This window comes from Larus michahellis, chromosome 4 (genome assembly GCF_964199755.1).
Source record: "Larus michahellis chromosome 4, bLarMic1.1, whole genome shotgun sequence".
In the NCBI taxonomy this organism is placed as follows: Eukaryota; Metazoa; Chordata; class Aves; order Charadriiformes; family Laridae; genus Larus; species Larus michahellis.
Genome location: NC_133899.1, coordinates 15,962,217 through 15,980,229, shown reverse-complemented (window position 1 = coordinate 15,980,229; position 18,013 = coordinate 15,962,217). Strand labels below are relative to the sequence as shown.

Sequence of the window (18,013 nt, the reverse complement as noted above, 5' to 3'; positions counted from 1 at the left end):
CCTAACCATCACTGATTAAGGATCCATATTTCAATGCAGTTCAAAGTAAGTACAGCATAATGCATTTCTAAATACAACAGCCCGCATAAATGTAGGCCAAAAATTAATTCAACATGTAAAACAAGTGTTTAGTGCTAGTCTAGCAAACTAGTTTAGCTACAACTACATCCAAATTCCCTGTGTAAACATGCTTGATAAACAGTTATGGAACACAGCCAATATAAGAAAAGAACAGCTCTTAATTCTTGCCTAAATCTGCCCAGAATCTTGAAAAACAAAATTTCCCGCTTTGTTCTTCCTATATAGTATTCATGACTTGTAATTTAAACTCCTTTATCTAGCAACATTGTTAATTTATTGCTCTGTACCTGACCAGAAGCAATTAACACCTGCATGTAGTTCTGCTCACGCTGACAACCTGTGGCACTAAATCATGTTCTGCAACTCTGCAAGTGAGCTCTGAACATGCAAGTAATCAACACGTCAGCTCGCCGGGGAAAACAAAACCGCCTCTGTGGAATTTTGCCTATTGTGGCACTGCAAGAACTGCATGAAATATTCTTTACAAAGTAACAATACTGGGTTTTTTTCCTATTTCTTTAAAAGCTAAACATGGTGTTTATACTGCTATCAGATTAAATTCTCACTTTCTCAGAGCAACTCCTAGCTTTGACTACCTTCCAGCAGCTGTGAATTTTGTATTATATTACATGCAATAAACACTGCACTTTCTTAAGTGAATCATAATATATGCCAACACAATTATCACTATAGTGCTGCAATGCATTTTCTGCCTTATTTTAAAAGTGCAGCATCCTGAGGAAAAAGGGAGTTGGGGGGCTTGTAACTGTTATTGTATTACAATCAGTAGACTAGAAATAAAAAGTAAAAAGTACTAAATCCAAAACAGCATACTCCTCAGGAACTTGCAAAAAACTATAGGTGATTTTTAAGAAGTACTACTGTGAAATATTTTCACATTCATTTCCTGCTGTACAAGTAATGCAGAGGAGCAGAGCTCTTTCGTAAGAAGTACTGAAATTGGCCTAACAATTCAATTGGCAACACCTCAAATCAAAACACAGTCCAGGTCACTTTTCCAGCATGTCTACAGAAGTATTAACTTACTACTTGTATAACTAGGAGCACAGTTTTATAGTGCAACTACTGCCGAAGAGGAGGGAACTGTCTCCATCTGTCTCTCAAGAAGTTCAACAGTATGTTCTTGTCACTTCCTCTAGCCTGGCTGTTCTGTTCCTACAGAGGGGAAAAAATAATAATAAAATAAATAAGCAGACTTTAAAAAATGCTTATCCTATTAAAAAAATAGCTTTTTGTCCTTTTAGTTCCATGAATCAGTGCACCAGCAGGTCAGATGGATACCAGTGCTGACTACAGGGAGGGTAGGGAGCACAGGGCAGGAAGAGAGCAGCGCTGCCCACTTTAGTGACAGCTGCTCGTTGAGCCAGCTTAGCTGCACCATAAAAATCATACCCTTCATCGCTTTTACTCCTGCATTTATATTCAAAGTCATATAAGAATATTTCTAGAAAAAAAAAATATTTTACACAGACATTATTAGTCATTTTTACATAACTACTGAGTAGAAAGGATTTTAAAGTTTTCAGGACATTCCCAAAAGAAAGCTGTGCCCTCCCGTACATACACAAGTCCTTGCTGAAAAAAAAAAAATAATTGTTAAATTCATGAACTACATGGATACTTCACAATAGAGCAAAATCAGGCCCAAATCAGCCCCATCGGTGGGCTGAAATAAACCAGGCCATTAATCTTCGAGTTGTAAATCCAAAGAAGTATGCTTTGCCTCCATTTTTCTCCTGTCTTCTAACAAACTGCATAGTGCCTACATATACTAGTATATGTACTACACATAGAATAAGCAGGACAGTAAGAACTTGGACAATTACAGCTCCAGAATTGATTCACTGGCTTTATCCATGATAAGAATTTTTAAAGCATTTTCACCTCAAAACCCAGTTCCTGAATAAAATGTACTAGTAGTGACTACATCCATTTCTCACGCCCTCTGTCATTAATTCTAGTTTATTCCAATAAGTGTGTATCTCACAAATATATAAATATTTGTTTCCTTGGCATTGAAAGGACCACTGCCTTCATGGCTGCAGGCTGAAGCCACCAGCAGAGGAGGAGCAGAAGATCAGGCAGAAAGTGTCAGGAAGTGAAAAAGTTTTGATAGCTGTACCCCAGCTTCCTTTCAAATGAGGAAATTGAAACTGAAATTCTGCTCTGCTACTGGAATTTATTTTTTTTATTTAGTCACACATAAGTTCAGTAGCAATAACAGAGAAAAAGATGCAGACACACAGAAAAGCCCCAGTACAAAGTTTATCCTCTCTCAACTTGATCGGAACTGTTTTTTTTTCCCCACAGCCTGACTAAGTTTGAGCTTGTTTCAGCAAGCAGGCCCTGCCTGAAATATCGTAACAGATGGGACTCAGGTTGACATGAGCCAGGTGCTAAGAATATCTGGCATTTAAACGATCAGAGTTTTATTGCCCATTTCCATCAATTTCAGCTGACTTTGAATAAATGCCAGTGAGCTTGGTCTGCTTGAATCCACCTCTGATGGCTCCTTCCCAGCTGCACTCAATACTCAACCCTTCCACGCACTTTGTCATTCTATTGGCACCCTCATTTCCTCACCATTTTGGTTACTTGGAGAGAAAACAGTATCTGAGTAAGAATTAGTCACTGCTAGGTGGTTTGATCATCAACTAGTTCTTTAAAAGAATCCCCTAGTATGAATGTATTATATTTTTGTATAAATAAAGCAGAAAACATAATGTCGCAGATTGGACATTAAATAAATAATGAATAAAACCTAGGCTATATTACAAATTAAGAGCATCTTACTAAAATATTTTATTCAACTCATTGAAATGCTAACTCGCCATTACTAGTCATAACATAACTTCATAAAGTGAAAAGTAACAAATTAAAACCAAAGTTATACAGTCACATGTAGATTATTTCTACATTTATCTACCTATAAAACACTTACAATATTGTCTCCTTCCTTGAAATAAAGCATGCACTCTTAAGACTTTGCAACTTAAAGTCCTTTTAAAACACTTTCGTATTGATTATATTACAAGAGTGTGCTTGCAGCTTTATAACCAGCTATTTCCAAGGCAGCATTATTAAAAAGAATTTATTGCAATATTTGCTGAACATAACAAAAAACCCCACATTCCTTTCATTGTGGGCTGAATGACAACTCGCATGTCAAACTGTACTTGTTTCTATATCACACAGATCAGAAGATGCTACAAAGCCCTATCACTACTCTTAAGCAAACTGTGATGCAGGACACAGGAGAACAAGTCTGAAAATGATCTCATTCAATTACCTTTACCAGAAGGCCCTGCAAGCTACCTGAGCAGTGCACACATATGGACACGACAGCACACACAGACATACACATAGCACTGCGGCACTTCGGGGAGAAGATGCCAGAAACAGCCAGCCCTATTCAAAGAAACTTGTCACCTTACTCTGACTTACACTGTTTGTTACAGCCTTGGTAATCTTTGTTATTTCTGTTTTTAACTAGAACATGTTACTTATTCACTTAGTTCTATGCCCAGAAACAGAAGTTAAACACACCCTGTTTGTTCCTTCTCTCTAATTACAGACCAGAAGCTACTTTTAATGCTGAAAGGAGGATTGCAGAACAGCTGTTAAAGAGAGGAACATTTTGGCCATTAGCTGTAAAGGAAGCTCTTAAGAAAAGTGGTACGTGTGGCTCCACGTCTCGAGAGCCAGATTCGTCTTTGTTTCGTCTTTAAAGCACGAACAGAGCTGCAGCCTCTGAACTGCAGGGCCTGTGCTGTAAAAATCAAAACAGCAGCCTTGCTGCCACAGAAGAGGTGGTTTATTTGCCTTTTATAAAAATGCTCCTAAAACAGGCTACACAAAATGAGTAAGTTTGAAGGATACATTTTGATACAAACTCATGTCATAACTCCAAGCAACTGAGGTAAAGCAGTGCCTTGATTAGCAAAGGAACAGCAGCCCTGTGTTCTACTTAAATTTTGCCATTTATCTTTGAATAACCCAGACAAAATTATTTCACCTCTCACACCTTAATTTTACTAACTCTGAAGAAATAACGCTCAGCAGTAGCAACCTACACATGCTGTGCAGGAAATAGTATTACAGCATATTTACACTATTGTATGTTATGCTTATTAAGCAAAGAAAAACTCTTCCAAAGGAAAGATCAGATGCATTGGCTGCTCCTCTGCCTCCATACATGAACTACCCCGCTCCGCTGCTTGGCACGGCAAGACAGAGCCTGGATCCTGCTCAGGGTGACTCTGGAAGACAGGATGGTATCAGAGGCAAAAGGCAAGCAACAGCAGTAGTTATTTAAAGTGATTTGCAAGTCTCTGGCGATAACAATGATAATGATTTTTATTATGAGATAAAAGTTTTATAAAACTATTTTTTTAAAGAGAGCATTTTTTCCAGGTGAAAATTGGTGTTTTTTTAAATAGGAGTATGAGGAAATCCCAGATCAATGTCCCTACTGTTTTCAGAATGCAAAATGTAAAATATGTTTTTCAGCAAACACAAGATATCAGCTACTCATGAAGTATACCATAATGATCTAAGGAAGAAGCTGCACTTCCGTATTTTAATACAAGATGATCTAACTACACAGTGGTTACAAACTATTTCACGCTGTAACATCCTGTCAGCTTAGCAAATAATCATCTTGAAACTTCGCAGATGCTATTATCTCCCTATTTACGCAGTATTCAGTCTTTGAAAAAACCGTTAGCTCTTCAAGTGGCTCTTTACAGAGACTGTATTTAAGAATTTGAATACTGATTGGGTTCTAATTAGAGAAGAAACCAGCAATCTTTGGCTCAGCCAGGTCCCATTTTTCATCTGAAAAACTTTTTTGGTTTAAGTAAGGTCTGTAACTCCACTTTAACAGCATGCCTAAATCTTTGTAACTGCTTTCGAACACAGATGCTTCTCACAGAGAGCACCAAATCCATCCCAAAAGAACAGCAGGAACCAGCGCAGACAGCAGCCAATGCTCACACACTGCTAGTGGAGGCAGGTCACACCTTGGTAAGCCAAAGCGGCACTGAAGCACACAACTCTTTGTAACCTAGACGACAACACCAATTCCACTGGCTATCTGCTCTTGCACACCTCCATTACCAGGTTGATTTCTTACAATAACAAAACAATCTTTGATTTTCACACACACACAAAAAATTCTATACAGAAAAAGTCCCAAATGATACTTTCACTATAAAAGCCCTGCAGATGCTTAGTGAAGTTTGACTATTACATTTAATTAATCTGAAACACCAAATAAATCCAAGTAGACTGGATCCTTTTCCAGAAAGATAAAATGTAGCTTCAGCACAAACCATGAGAATGAGAAAGCAATCACTGGGTGAATCACTGCAGCCTAAGTTTTACAGCCTTCATAATAAATAAAAAATCAGAACCAGTCATTTTGATAAATTCTGTAATGTTAAATCCAAGTCAAAGATGTAACCCATGAATAAGCCTACGAATTCAATTTAGATTTATTTTTTTTAAATTCCACAGGGAATATTGTCTTTTTTTTAATCTAAGAGCAACTGGCAATTACACAAACACACACATTAACAGAAGACAATGATCATCTGTCTCTAAGCTAACACCTAAACTAATTAGCTCTCAACCAGCACCTGCTCTTTCACTTAGCACAAACGATGAGAACATAAATATCCACATACATTAGGGAATGAAGTATCTTCCTTGTTTGCTCTTAATGGTGTTGACGTTAGCTTCATTAAGAAAAAAATTAAGAAGTTTAATGGCTGCTTTACAAGAACCCCCAATGACCCTAATTGCTGTTAGTAACGGCTTATGGAAGCATAAATAACATGCTATAAGGGCCATTAGAAATCAGTATTGGCTTACTGTTTTCAGAGTGGTATTCCACATACTCCTCATTTTCCATTCTACATTTCTGGATAGGGGGAAACTGACAACGCGTCAGTGACTTTAGCAAATACCGGTTTTAATGTCAACCACTGCAATGAAGATTTTCTTCAAAAGTACTTTGTACACTACACACACGAACATGCCATAAGTACACTGACTGTACTTATGGTCGTACCACAGACCTGCAACACATTCTTCTTCCACCTACAGGAGATCGTATAAAAACTTCCAGATCAGGACTTCAACATTTGAAAGGTCAGGATACCTGAATAAGCAAACAAAACCTCCTAATACACACAACCACACCATCACACTGTTTATTTATTTCTCACCTAGACACAATCATTAAACCCTCCTAGAAACTTTCTCCCCTGGAATCCTGGTTGCTTAAAAATAATATTAAAAAATAATGATAAATGACACCACCACATCGTTCTTGTTTATCCTCAAAATATATAATAGCTATAGAATTTCTTTGTGATACTTTTCTTTTTTAGACATAAAGTAAACAAGTTCATATCTCTTTTTTTTAAATGAGAGTTCCTTTTAAAAAAAAAAAAAAAAAAAGAGACCCACACATCATGAATCTTAGCACAAAGCAGTAAGGTCACTAATGCAGGTACAGTGACACACTATTTCCCACTATGAAGATGTTTTCCTATTGCAGTATCCAGCACAGGACACTTTATTTCCTATAATAAATCACAACCACCTCAGAATCAAACCCACTTTTTAGATGCATTGGCGTGAATTTCCCCTCCCTTCTATTTGCACAGCACTTAACATGGTGTGGTCTTGTGTCACGACCAAGTACGTCAGGCACACAGCGATACAAATAAAATATAACACACCTGACAGGAGAAAAGGAGACTTCTATGCTGAACCAGCTTCAAACATTACACCGCGTATTTACTTTGCGTGTCCAAAAATGTTTTCAAAGTGTCTTCACCAGTCTTCAGCACTTCTGCTGACCACATCCTTACTGGTCATAAAAGAAGTCTCAGGTTCAACAGACTTTAGCATGCTCCTGGGTCATCGGTGACAATATGTCCCTGCTATATAATATGCTTTAGCTGCACCCGCAAACGTAAGATCCCAGCAATAATGGTCAAATGCTGTAGTATATGTATTAAAGGGGTTTAATCCCTTCATTAACACAGAGCACTCACTTGTTACAGAAATGCCATAACATGTCCTAACGAGATTAGAAATGATTTACCTATTCAGCAGCATAAAAGACACGAACCAGCCTTCTGCAGATATTTCAAGTTCCCCCTGGATATTTAAGCATCTCTTTCAGCAATTTAAAGCCCTATCACGCTATAAAAGTACAAAAAGGACCCAAAACACTCTGTAACGGAAAAGTTGGCTTTTGAGCACATTACTATGCAAAAAAAAAAAAAAAAAAAAAGAAGCCAAACCCAAGCGAATAACTTCTCCATTCATCCGGCGCGCAAGAAACGGGCGTAAATTACCGAGGCCTCCGCGACTTACCAGATCTGCCTTTTCTAAAGCCGAACAGAGTTTGGAGAAAGGTTTGCGGGCCTGAAAATCGGTCCGCTGTACCCCCGAGTGTATCGAGCGGCGTAATAAGGGGTGGCAAAGAACCGTGATACAAGAAAGTTAGTCAGTCTTCGAGGCTTTCGTCTCCCGCCGCCCCACTCCGCGGGAGCGGGCCTGCCCACCCCCCAGCCCTCACCCTCCCCTCACCGCCTCTCACCTGCGGCCGGCGGAAGAGGAGCAGGCAGCGGCGGGACAGCGGGTCAGGGCTGGGGCCGAGCGTTCCTCCTCCTCCTCCGCCGCCGCCGCCGCCGCCTGAGGTGTCTCTGAGGGCGGGACGCGCGCGCCGGTGCCCGCGCCCCGCCTGCCCCCTGGCGGGTGGCGGGGCCGCCGCTGGTTGCGCCCCCCCCCCCGCCTTCAGAGGCGTCTCTGAGGGGGCGCGGGACGATCGCCACCGCCTCAGCCTCCCCTCCAACACTCGCCGTGAGGGGGAGACCCTCGGCTACGCTCCCCCCCCTCAGGACGGAGGGGCTCCGGGCCAGCACCCCCGTCTGTCCTCCGTGTGTCCCTCCCCGCCTCCCGACCCCATTCACACAGGGGCCATCCCCCCTGTAAAGGTGTGGAAACAAACTTCTATCCGCGAGCCTAAAACACAAAGGTTTACAGCCAGCTGTAAAAAAAAAAATAAAAAAAAATCTGGCCACCGTTTGGGCATTCTGGCAAGGCTCCGAATCTCCCCGCAGCCTGCACACAGGGACAAGGGACCTGTCCCCCACAAGACATGGCTGAGGCCATCCTGCAGCGTCAGTTTCCCATTCCTCCATTTATCTACCGCTTTGGTCCTCCCAGCGCGTTTTGTGTGCGTTTCACCAGGCTGGCAATGATTCCTCAGCGTATCAAGCCTTGAACATCTGGCCACTAATTCCGAGCCAGCCTGGCTCTACCACGCCTAAGTCCGACCCAAAGCTCATTGCGGGTAATGGAAAGAAATTCTGATTTCCATGGTTTTTGGATTAAGTTTATCTGGGGAAGCGTTAGTCATAGGGGACCGCACGCAGCCCGTGGCAGGCAGGTGCCTACCTGCAGCTACAACCACACGTTAGTCATCCACGGTCCTACCACTACTGCGATAATAACATTAGTAACTAAATACAGAAATTTTTATTTGTGTACTGCCACCCAGCTGGTATTTTCTATTCTCTGTAGGCCCGAGTTACGTGCTTGAACGGGCCCTCTCGGAGGGAGCAGCAGTTCAGCACACACACCACAAGCACGACGGCTTCATTTGACCCCCCTAAGCTCCTGCTCGAGTATTGGTGGGCAAATAGGAAATGTGTTTTCTGAGGCTGCCCGGCCATTAGGATGCCTTAGGGCTGTTAGGACTGGGAATCTTGGAAAGGAATTTAAATCCAGTTTCAGCAATTTGGGACAAGTATATGAGGAATACAGCCAGAGAAGAAGTGGTGACGTACCTGAGGCACAGGACTGGGCAGCAAGCGAGCTGGACTCTGCTCCTCTGCTCCCTGCCCTGCCGCACTTTCATGCGCAGTCTTGAGCAAGTTACTTAATCTTACATAGGTCTTCCTGCTCCTGCTCTGGACAGCGTGTATCTGAAAAGCACTAGGAAATTACTGGAGCATTCAGATAGAAGTAGTGCATAGGATATTCACACCATTTCTTGGGGGAGAGGAGAAAAAGGATCTTCCAGTAAAACAATTGTTAAAAATAATTCCTTGTCTTCACTGAGAGTTGGATTAGATAACAAGATTTAAAATCTGCAGGAAATGGAAAATACATTGTTCTGCTGAGATCATAAATGGAGTCGTTTCAGAACAGATGGACTCCATTTACCACTTCATCAAAATTTCGTGGACCTTCCGAGTACACAGATTGCTTAACACCATTTCTGTATACCCACAAATATTTGCTATCCCAGAGTAAGATCTAAAATTCCTGCATGATTCAATGGGACTGACACTGTAATATTTTTTTTAATGGCAGCAGTTTCAAAACACTCAAAATAAGTGTTGTATGTACACTGTTGTGCAGATTATTCTTAAGATATTGGTAATTACTGTAACACATTTCTAGCAAAAGGGATGTAAAAGGAAAAAAGTAACATAAGGAAATTAGTATCCAGTTAATTAGCTGCTCTATATGCTATGTATAGACTTCCTCTTTTCTTTTTCTGCTGCTTATTTCTCTCTCGAGCTTAAGTACAGTCAGGGCTGATTTTTACAACACAGATGCTACCACCCCTTGCTGGAGAGCACCTGACACTGCTGGGAGCCCTGCTCAGTGTGACTGCCCAAGCGTAAGGTTCCGTCTTTGGTGAGAAAAAGTGATAGCACCTAACCTGTCATTTTAATGGCTTATCTTTTTGCATCTACAGATTGTTCTAAAATAAATTTCCTGTGTTTATGTCATAACTACAAATGTTTGATACTGTGAAAATATAGCCCATAATCAAAGGTTCATCTGAAATGATGTCAAAATTACAAGAAAGCAGTCCCTAGGGTTTCATTTGCTTCTGTGCTAGCATTCTTCATAGACAAACAAGCCTTATTATTTTCGAGCTTTTCCTTAGAAAAAAGTCCAGCAGCTCTACTATGATACATACATATTGAATGTATAAAACCGGAGTATTAAACACACAAATCTCATCTTCCCAAAGATTGAATTGGATACCTATAATCTACCATAAATAATTTTAGATTTTTAATTAAAATAAAATGCAACACATTAGGTGATAAAATCTAACATAGAAAAATGAAAAATAATTTTAATTTTATTATTTAAATTATTTGTAGATAGGGCGTTTATATCAAATATACTTGCAATGTCCTCTACAAACTGAGTTACAGAGCATTACAGAAGTCTGTTTTGTAGAATGTGGATGTGTCCTTCAATGCGAATTGCCATAGTACCCAGTGCCATGAATCATTATGAAATAGGGGAAGATTACTATTTTTAAAAGAAGCAGAAACAGAAAATCATAGTAATCTTCAAATATAATTCTCATGTGGGGGGTTACATTTTCCTCTTAGTAAGCCACTGTGGGTTGAATCTGCCTTCAGTATATGCATGCTCGTACTGTTCACAGTAGTAAAGGGGATGGCGGCATTTGGTCCCAGCAAGTTACTTCTAAATCATTTTATTTGCAAAATGTTTTCAACATTCAAGATTTTCAGTGGCTCCCACAAATGAGTCAGCTAGGATTCAGAAGATGGCTGCTGACCAAATAAATATGTGACAAAAGCAAATCAGAAAAGCAGCTGTAACCTCAGAAAATATTCTTTTAAAATCCTTAGGAATAATTTGAAAATGAATATACAGTAGACTATTTCGCAGGTTAGACGCAAGATCATCTTAAGCAGCAGCACAGTATGTTAAGTAGTACTTTTAAAATTAGCAGGTAGACTTTTAAATATATTCAGTCCTTTTAAATATCCTTTTGACATCCTGCAATACCATACCAGATAGCGTTTAGGAAAGCATGATTTATCATGCTGCCTTTTGGCAGTTCCTCAAATATCCAGAAGGAGTGACCAAGACAACCTTAACTTCTGCTTTTCTTCACTAGTTTCATGATTCTGATTCAGAAAGCCAGGAGTAAATTGTTGTCTTTAATCAATGCTACAGTAGGAAGTATTTATTTGATCAATTTTTTTGTTTTGGATGAGATTTAGCATCAGTGTGCATACTCACACACTACTCTCTGTGGCCACTGATCAATTTAGAGAATGAGACAAATCACTTGAGTAAATTATTTGCTATTTCTTGTAAATTTATGAGTTCAGAGATATCTAATAATAGAACAATTCCAAAGTGCTAGGCAGTACGTGCTTAGGAAGGATGTAATGAGAAATTATTTTGAGCTGCTACATTGCTATCGCGCTCATTTACAGGACAATATTAAAATCAACTGCTGAAGACCATTAAGTTTATGCTATTAAATGCATACGCGTCTTACTGCATCAGCCAGGCTGAAGAGAAGGTAGAGTTTCACTGCTGTTATGTAGTTAGCATTTATAGGCCCTTGCGTCAATTGAATGGACTTTTGGGAATCATTTGCTGCTTTTCTGTAAACAAAGAAATAAATGCCGTACATGTTTCTTTCAGGAAATGAAAAGTCCTGTTTGTTATTTCTTTTAAAGCTGTCCAAGAGTCTTAACTGACTTGGATTGATGATCATATTTTCTAGCATTCCAGAGTTTGTGAAAGTCAGTGGGACTTAATTCTACAACAGTAATTTCTCCAAAGAAAACTTCAAGCCCAGTGCAAACTCACAGCACTGTGAAATGGTAGAAGAAATAAGGAAAAATACTAACATTCCAAAAAAGGATGTGAGTGGGGAGCTAATATGCTGTTTTCTAGAGGAACCGAAGGACTTAAGAATTCAAGTCCCGCTGCCTGCAGCTCCAGAGCCTGGGCTAGGAGGTTTTGTTCGACTTCTTGGATTAAGAATCAGAAAAACATCTCCATCTCCTCTCCTGCTCATGCTTAAAGGTCTTTCTCCAGAGCGAGAACACACACTGTGCCTCAAAAAATCAGTGCCTGGCTAATTGCTTAAGCCTTTTACCTGTACTTGTGGGTGTGATTTGGACTGCAGTAAGGGCTACAGATCAGACTGGGTTTATTATCTTTCTATATACTCAAGTTGACCTGTATTTTTTGAATTTCTTCTAGAAATTGAATTGAAGATATGGTCTGTGACTTCCTAGAAAACTGTTATGATGGTCTTATTGAGGAGTCACACTTTCTTTTCGTTAATTGGTAAGTTACGCAAGGGAAGAAAATAAAAGGCGGGCCATTTCTCTGTTAGATACCGTAACACTGCAGGAGGAGTTTATAACAAAATGGAAGACGTTATTGATTTAAAGAACACAGAAAAGAACAGATCGTTTTATTTTCACAGTGAATGATGAAACTATTTAGCTAACTGTTTTCAATTTGCACTTCCAATATCTTTGTGTTAGTAACCAGGAGGGCATATTGGAAAGAAAACAAGAATATTTTGGAAAAATCAGTAAGGAACAAATGGACCGTGTATATTATAAGGGAAAAATGCTTTTACATAAATCTCAATACAATTCTGGAACAGAAAGCTCCTAGAGAATCCACTAGGAAACATGGATTTATTTAAAAAAACCCAAAAAGGTCTGTTACAAAGCAATTTTGAAAGCGTGTGGACAAACTTCACCTGATTAAATCAACATAGCCCCAAAATAAATCACATATATTGAAGCCATTGTAACAAAAATTATTTATATTACCTGAGGATATACCTTTTATGTTAACCTACTGAGCATAAGGAACTTCTTGAAGATTAGTTTCTGACTTCTTGAAGATTAGTTTATTTAGATTGCAATGCTGATTTTAAAAGAGACAATACAGAGCAAGAGCATAGCCCTCCCTTTATTTTCCTTTATGCTGAGAAATAGACTGAATTTCCTTCAAGTAGCTGGTCTTTTACAACAAAACAATGTAATAACTTTCACAAAGCTGAGAGGGACTAAGATGGGAAATGCTTTAGTACCTTACTGTCCTGAAACCAGAGTTCTGCTGCAGCAGTGATGGATGGTGTCGTTTAATTGCTCACAAGACCGGTATCAAATACCATCCTAGTACCACCAGACATCATATGCTATTAAATATGGGGCAAGGAGGTGTTAAGAGGCTGTCTGGCCTCAGTAGATCAAACAGTGGGCACTTGGTTAATTCAGCTTGTGAAGGCAACCATGGTCTAGTCCTTGGGACCCCATCCCTGGTGGACTCTGTGGTACTAGAAGTCCTTCCCCATTCACCAGGAGCTGGAGGAAAGGACCTCTGGCACCAGCTTCTCCTTCACCCACCCTTCTTCCAGGCAGCCACAACCTGTGCTCAGGTACTCTGTTGACTGGCATGTTTTCTGACATTTTGTCTGTGTTTAACTGTTGTCTTCTAAACAAACTTGACAACTGACGATTGAAGACGAGTCAATAAGTGTAATGGGTGGTCTAGAACTGAGACGTCTGCATCATTCTAATCACTCCACTGATGTGTGTGCATTTGCTTTTGCCTAAAAAAAGTTAAAAGTGTTTGAAGCTCTGAAATCAAGAGATTGAAAAATCAGAGAAAAAAACAGGATAAATTTGATCTCACTGAAATCAGTGGGAAAACCCCCCTTAAATTCAACAGAACCAGACTTTTAGTGGTAATTCTCAGAGTAAGGAAAATTAGTAACCTCAAATTTGCAACAGCAAAGGTTTCTCTCCTTTGCAATAAAATTTAAGACTTTCTATTGACATAGTAACATTAAAATTGTGCTCATACCGCATCCTCACTATTCCCATACAAGCCATTATTAACTGAAATCAGCTGTGAAGTGATTAACTTCAGGATAAGGATTGTCCTTTAACATGTGCTTTAACATGTCCACATGATGGTGGGTTGTACTGGTATTGTTATGGTAAAATTATTCTACGTGGATAGACTACCAAACAAGGGAGAAACATAACTAGCTAACACGATTGGATCAAAAATGGGTACGGATACTTGCTGTTCTTTAACACTGATCCATCCAGCTCATAAAATTAAGTCTTAACAGATGCCAGCAGCCAGCTGTGGTACAGGACAGCTGTGATTTCCTACACAGGACAGATGAGGCACAAAGGTAGAAAAAGTGTACAAAAATTGAGACATTGATGAGGACACAAAACAAGAAGTGAAAATAAATAACTTTCTAATAGTGACATCAGAAAAGTAAACATCAGTTCTAATTTATGTTCTTTGAGTATTGCACCAGCTTATCGCAATTGCTAACTGTAGTTTTCCCTTACTAAGCAACACCAGAACATTCAGACTCTCCCAAATGTACAAATACAGTAATTAGAGTTCACAGCTACAGTTTTTTGTGGACAGAGTTTTACGTCTAAGTGTTGATAAGTAGGAAAAAAAATAAGTAATACATAATACAGAAACTATAGAACTAGCAGTATTTCATGACTTGTTATTGTTTTCTATTGCTTTTACTTCAAAAATTCTCTAAAATCACCACTGTAATCTAAAATACTGTTCAATAGAAATACAGTGCAGTAATACCATTTGAGATTTAGGGGTTGTTTTGGTTTGTTTGTTTAAATCAGACCATCCACGCACAGTAAAGTTACCCGACCAGAGCTCTCCGTAACTGCAAAAGTTGGATTCTTTCCCTTTTATGTTAATGCTTCAGCTTCCAGATTCCCAGCTTCTGTATTTGCCTATACTCTCCAAGAAGTTTGTTCTGGTTTTGACAGACCATCATGTGACTTTGTTCTGAAGAATTTAGAAGTACTTAGTTGTTAAATGTATTTATATAAAGCTCTCTGTGTAGGAAGGCAGGTGCGGGACAGCGAGAGCTGGCCATGGGGGTCTCTGGCCCATTTTGCAGGAGGTGGCCAAGGCTGCTGGTCTGCACAGCCAGAGCTGCCAGGGCAATCCACTGATACGGCTCCTCTTTCTAGTAGCCTGTACTGCTCTTACCCTACTTTAGTAGGATTTTGACCCTACTCATATGGCTTAAACTTTTTTTTTTAGGGAACAAAACTCAGTTTTTCTCAGCTATACCCTTAGAATAGCATGATTCTGTGGGATTTAGGATGTGTAAGTGCAGGCAGTAGCTCAGCACTACCAGATAAGCTGCTACTACCTGAAGGTGCTACAGTCTGGATACAAACAACACTATAAATAGAAGCCTTCAAACTACCTTTCCTGGGTGGAATATGTTGCTTAGACACTGCACAAAAGTGATTCACTAGATGGTACACACCGCAGCTCGGAGATACTTGAAGTTTTCAGGAATTAGATTGTTTTATCTTAACGGATAAAAGTTGATATCATAACACAGATTTAGTAAGACATGCTTTGGGATGAATAAAAATCTTATAGAAAAGGTTTTTGTTTTATAAATTATTCCTCCCTTGCACTGTCAAACATTTTGAAAAGAAAAAGCAAACAAGCTAGCATTGAAGGAAGACAATATGAAAGATTTCTACCTGCTGTTGGGTTAGCCATTGATTTTTCTGACTGAGAATGGTCTTTTCATAGTTACTGACTACCAGGCAACCACAAATGAGTTTGAGTCAAGATCCACTATAATGAAGAGGGAAAAAACCCCCAACCCAACCTTAATCAGTCCCCCCTACTTATCGTAAGAATGAACAATGGTCTTGTTTGGAAATAGGCCACAGAAGGAGGGAAACGCAAACAACCTAACGTTGTTGTCGTCACAAAAATATTTCTTCATGCTCTTGGTGCAAAAATCTGTTGCATACAGACCAGCAAGGTGGATTTGTTTTGTGGTTGTTTTTCATTAAGATGGGAGCTTTAAGTTCAGGAAAGATATCGTTGTGTTACATTGCCAGGCAGCATAAACAAGCAATCTGAACCAGGTTTATTGTCAGATTTCACTGCCACCAAATCTAGTACCGTAAATGAACTTTAGACCTGGGAAAATGCAGCTGAGAGCACAGATTACTTTCTCTAATAGCTATTCATAAGCATTTGATTGCTTAATGATCTTTCAGCTCAAGAGTCAAACATTGCTTCATACATAAGCAAAAGTAGTTTTATATACCTGCACAAGAGCTTTTTTTTTTTATTTTCAACAAACAAAACACTCACCAAATCTGCACCCGTGCTTCCTCAGACTTCCTCCACCACCACACAAACGCATTCTTTACAAGCCAGCTCTCGCATACAGCCAAGTGGTTTCGTCCTCAGGTGTTTTGTACTATGGGAAATCAGGACTTCATTATACAAAAGGATTTTATTTTTTTTTGAAAAAATCAACCTAGCATCTGAACATTAGATTGTTGAATGATTTGCACAGCAACTAGTTTCAAATATGGATGTATGAGGGCTAGGGGGACACATTCCTCCCTCAGACTGCTCAACTAATGAGGCTTGTGGGGTTTTATATTTCTTTAAAAAGCAGCTGTAGCAGCAGGAAATATTCATTTTAAAGCAGTATCAATCTCCATCCCATTCCTGCTTCACTACAGCCTGTTGGACAGGATTTGATAAAGGCCATATTCACCACCAAATCTCTGAGCCACAAAAGGCAGACTCAAGAGTTAAAAAAAGGATTAGAAGACTCAATTCAGCAAGTTTAAAATATCAAAGGCTATCAAGGATCAAAAAGGTATCTTTTGAAGGACTCCAAGCAGGAGGGAGCAGAACCAAGACATACCATTGTTGCTAAACACCTGTGCAGCTATTTAAACCTGCTGCAGAACGTAGAAAGCTTCAGCATACTTCGATGGTGAGCAGATTCACTGCTCAGGTCATTCAGTATCCCACAAGAACTAATGTCGGAGGAAATTGACTCACCAGAAGCCTCGCAGCACCTCATTGTTCGTGCACCTCAGAAGGCAGAAAGATGGCATTCCTCCAAATGGCTTTTATGTGCAGGATCTTCACAATTTCTTCTTCGTCTTCCCTTATTTATTTGTGTACATAAGCAATTTTCAGGATCCCATCAGCTTTTACCAATTAAATTACAGCAAACTAAAGATTCGTGTTGCTTTTTTTCCCAAGCTTCATAAACATCCAAGTTCGCCACTGGCTGCACTGCTATAGGAAGGAGCAAATGGGAACAGGCAATTTTTAAGCCAGCTACTGCCAAGAGAGGGGCCTACGGAACTGTACCTCACCCACGTCTATGGTCAAGGTGTCCACCAAAGGCACCTCACTTCTGTTAAAAGTTTTGGGGAGTCCACAAATCGGAAACGTGGTCACGGTGGGGAAATCACTAAATATACTAAGAATTAAAATCAAACTTGTTCAAAATTAACTGATCTAAATTTGAGAGTAATCTGAAATGTAGATTAATATGATCTAGCACTACCATGCCAAAATGCAGAAGTAGCACCCACTTTCTGGCTCTTTTATTCCGATTTCCTTTTCAAGTAGATACTTGACGCAAACTTTGGGCTTGTAAAAAGATCCAATAATGCCATGTGAATTCTAATTCCTGTGTTACTCAGGGCATTATTCATTAGCTTGCAAAGGATTCCTGGTGTTGGATAATTTCTCTAGGATCATCTCAAACATCCTAACAACCAACCTTTGACAATTAGGTAATTAGGCTCAGAGCAAACTATTACATTGAGGAGCCCAGTCACTTTGGCACAGGAATATCTACAACCATGATGTAATTAAGCACCATGAGAACTGCAAAGCTGGTTTCAACTCATAGATGAAACCATGAATACCGATCTGACAGAACTGTTGGTAAATGACTCGGGGGAAATACAGTCAGGACACATTTACATTCAGGTCACTCCAACTGGAAAACATTTTTGAGGAAGACTTGTGGAAAGACTACAAATTAGCTAGAAAATAAAGTTCTCAAATTCTGCGCTGTCAAGACAAACAGTTTCAGGACATGGCAAATTTGAGTCTTAGAAAATTATTTTACATTGTTAAGCAACAGAATCAAGTTCTAGGAGTCCGCAGAATAAACAGTCACTACTTTTTGCACTTTAACAGT

At 39.5% G+C, this 18,013-nt stretch overlaps 1 protein-coding gene across 3 annotated transcripts in view; it reads right to left on the bottom strand.

Moving 5' to 3' along the window:
- Window positions 1–8,470, bottom strand: part of ADCY7 (adenylate cyclase 7) — a 68,378-nt gene extending 59,908 nt beyond the window's left edge. The window contains exons 1-2 of one of the 3 annotated variants that reach the window (XM_074583093.1): window positions 7,495–8,470; window positions 1,129–1,257 (exon numbers count right to left, since the gene is read on the bottom strand). The gene's annotated coding sequence lies outside the window, so the exon portion shown is untranslated. The remainder of the gene's footprint in view (window positions 1–1,128; window positions 1,258–7,494) is intronic. The other 2 variants (XM_074583094.1, XM_074583095.1) reach the window with 2 other exon arrangements.
- Between the last annotated feature and the right edge of the window lie 9,543 nt (window positions 8,471–18,013).